The 3,790-nt window shown below is 42.2% G+C and overlaps 1 non-coding gene across 1 annotated transcript; it reads right to left on the bottom strand.

Annotated features, from left to right (window-relative positions):
- Nucleotides 1–3,353: 3,353 nt before the first annotated feature.
- Nucleotides 3,354–3,425, bottom strand: TRNAE-UUC (transfer RNA glutamic acid (anticodon UUC)). Its single transcript has one exon. It is a non-coding gene; the product is annotated as a tRNA-Glu (tRNA).
- Nucleotides 3,426–3,790: the final 365 nt, after the last annotated feature.

The following is a 3,790-nucleotide window of genomic DNA, read 5'->3' as shown; positions in this document are numbered from 1 at the left end:
TGCATGTTGGTGACTGACAGCGTTGTTGTTGATGACTGACAGCATTGTTGTTGACTGACAGCGTTGTTGTTGCATGTTGATGACTGACAGCGTTGTTGTTGCATGTTGATGACTGACAGCGTTGTTGCATGTTGATGACTGACAGCGTTGTTGTTGATTGACAGCGTTGTTGTTGTTGATGACAGCGTTGTTTTTGTTGACTGACAGCGTTGTTGTTGTTGATGACTGACATCGTTGTTGTTGCATGTTGATGACTGACAGCGTTGTTGCATGTTGATGACTGACAGCGTTGTTGCATGTTGACTGCGTTGTTGTTGCATGTTGGTGACTGACAGCGTTGTTGCATGTTCACTGACAGCGTTGTTGTTGATGATTGACAGCGTTGTTGTTGTTGATGACTGACAGCGTTGTTGCATGTTGATGACTGACAGCGTTGTTGTTGTTGATGACTGACAGCGTTGTTGTTGCATGTTGATGACTGACAGCGTTGTTGTTGCATGTTGATGACTGACAGCGTTGTTGTTGTTGATGACTGACAGCGTTGTTGTTGTTGATGACTGACAGCGTTGTTGTTGATGACTGACAGCGTTGTTGCATGTTGATGACTGACAGCGTTGTTGTTGATGACTGACAGCGTTGTTGTTGTTGATGACTGACAGCGTTGTTGCATGTTGATGACTGACAGCGTTGTTGTTGTTGATGACTGACAGCGTTGTTGTTGTTGATGACTGACAGCGTTGTTGTTGCATGTTGATGACTGACAGCGTTGTTGTTGCATGTTGGTGACTGACAGCGTTGTTGTTGTTGATGACTGACAGCGTTGTTGTTGTTGATGACTGACAGCGTTGTTGTTGTTGATGACTGACAGCGTTGTTGTTGTTGATGACTGACAGCGTTGTTGTTGCATGTTGATGACTGACAGCGTTGTTGTTGCATGTTGGTGACTGACAGCGTTGTTGTTGCATGTTGGTGACTGACAGCGTTGTTGCATGTTGATGACTGACAGCGTTGTTGTTGCATGTTGATGACTGACAGCGTTGTTGTTGATGGCTGACAGCATTGTTGTTGTTGTTGACTGACAGCGTTGTTGTTGTTGATGACAGCGTTGTTGTTGATGACAGCGTTGTTGTTGTTGATGACAGCGTTGTTGTTGTTGATGACAGCGTTGTTAATAAATAACAAAAAAGGCACAATACCGTGACTGGAACGATACACAAATAACCCGCACATAAAAGAGAGAAGCTTACGACGACGTTTCGGTCCGACTTGGACCATTGGCAAAGTCAATGTGACTTTGTCAATGGTCCAAGTCGGACCGAAACGTCGTCGTAAGCTTCTCTTTTATGTGCGGGTTATTTGTGTATTGTTGATAACGCGCAGAGAGAAAGGGAGAGAGAGAGAGAGAGAGAGAGAGAGAGAGATTGCTAGTGCTTACACGTTGATTAAATTCTCTGAGAGAAGCGAGAGAGACGAATGTATCGACTCTCCGTTAGTATTGAGTATACATATACCCACCCCAGAGCATCCAGCCCTTGTTGGATGACTCGTATCATCCAGCAGAACCCAGGCCACGTCAGGGGTTTAGCGCAACTCACCCCAAACAACCTAGTCAATTGCTTTCACAACGACCTCCCATTCGAAGCTCTCTCGCTCCACTCCAGCGATCGACCTTCTGGAATTCATTTTAAAAGACAGCCGGCGACGTGTCCTCCCATTTGAAAAAGCCGACTGCCAGAGACTTCAATCATCATTTTCCAGAGAAAGTTTCAGTGGAGTGGAAAATGAGTCTTTAAAGGTGCAAAGCCATTTATGAAAGTGATGTGATGGTGTTTTCAAAAATTAGTCTCGAAGCATCAGTTGTGACTGAGGTTGGCTAGTTTATGCTTGAGTATTGATAGTAAGCGCCGTGTGGGTCATTCAGGTAAACTGCGGTAATGGAAACTCAGCTACAACATAGAAGGAAATAAATGGTATAAAATACCGACACAATGGAAATATAAACACATATGCAGTATAATGTGATCCTTTATTGACTACGTTTCGCCCACACAGTGGGCTTTTTCAAGTCACAAACAGTTCTGTTTGTGTGGTAAGACACATATGCAACAGTTAGGTATCTTTATTTCGAAACGTTTCGCCTACACAGTAGGCTTCTTCAGTCGAGTACAGAAAAGTTGATAGAAGCAGAAGATACTTGAAGACGATGTAATCAGTCCATCACCCTTAAAGTTTTGAGGTGGTCAGTCTGAGGGACTGATTACCTCTCCTTACGCCTTCCTCTTTGTATTGGACTGATGAAGCCACTGTGTGGCGAAACGTTTCCTGAATAAAGATTCCCATATGCTGCATAAGTGTCTCAATCTACAACTTAAAACCCGTAAACGGTCCAAGCAGATCTACGTTCACATGTATAGTGCTACAAAAGTAGATGTAAGTTTTTTTTTACATATTTTCAAATATATATAAAAAAAAGTAGATCAAAAAGTTTATTTTACACATTTTCAAATGTAGAAAAACAAAGAAAATCTAGTTTGTTTTACATACTTTCAAATGTTGAAAAAACGTATATATACGTTTGGACCGTTTACGGGTTATTAACAAATGTGAAATATGTGAGTTTGCTTTATCTCCACGTTAATACACTGTGATATGTATGTCGGTGTGTGTGTGTGTGTGTGTGTGTGTGTGTGTGTGTGTGTGTGTGTGTGTGTGTGTGTGTGTGTGTGTGTTGAGAGTTTACCGTAATCCCTACTTTGGGAATTAGTTAAATATAGTAATGGTTCTACATGACTATAATTTTTAAAGGGGTGGACCGGTAAGCCAGCGGAAGGCCTCGGTCAGATGACCAAAAGCTCCAAAGGCGGGTCATCATCTGACTAAGACCCGCGTCAGGAAACATTTCTCCTGTTTCCTGACGAACCTTCCTAACCTAACCTGGGAATTAGTTTCAACTGGCGGTGAAAAGGACAACACTGCCTTAATGACCCTTGTATAGTCGATAGGCTATAAATCCCATTAATAAAACATTATCCACATAAATGAAGATTGAACTTCTGAATACATGGTTGTTCCTCTACACGGAACTTCTAGGATGTGTCTAGCAAATACTAAAAAAAAAATGTATTCTGTACCGATCACATTGATTTCAGGCTGAGGGACTGATTATCTTAAACTCCTGTTTTTCAAGTGTACTTCTTTGTACTGGACTGAGGAATCCACTGGTTGGGGAATTGTTTCCACAGTAAAGATGTACAAGTGTTTAATTTATCATCCTGTTCATTCCACACACCTTAATTTCGGTATTAAAACATTTCAGAACACATTTGTAAAGTCATCAACACGGGAAAAAGTACTTCCCATGCCGGGAATCGAACCCGGGCCTCCTGGGTGAAAGCCAGGTATCCTAGCCACTAGACCACATGGGAGATGCGTGTAAAGGAGACGGTCAGTCCCTCACACTAGAAGTTAGTTAGTTTAATATGTTTATTATGCACCCCATACCCATCCTGTGGGCGGTAGTCAAAAGATTACAGAGGTACATAATGGGTCCAGGGACTGGGCCTCAAAGTTTTGATAGCTGAGCAAGTTACAGAGGTAATGAATTCACAATTTACAAAGGTAATGAACTCACAATTTACAAAGGTAATGAACTCCAGGTAGGTCTAGTCACAATCATGACAAGTTACAAAGGTATTTACAGATTACAGGGGTACACAATGGGTCCAGGGACCGGGCTCCAAAGTTTTGATGGCTGAACTAGGTACAAGGTAATGAACTCACAAGTTACAAA

This window comes from Cherax quadricarinatus, chromosome 66 (genome assembly GCF_038502225.1).
Source record: "Cherax quadricarinatus isolate ZL_2023a chromosome 66, ASM3850222v1, whole genome shotgun sequence".
In the NCBI taxonomy this organism is placed as follows: Eukaryota; Metazoa; Arthropoda; class Malacostraca; order Decapoda; family Parastacidae; genus Cherax; species Cherax quadricarinatus.
The sequence above is the reverse complement of the archived record's forward strand: the minus strand, read 5'-3'. Positions and strand labels throughout refer to the sequence as shown.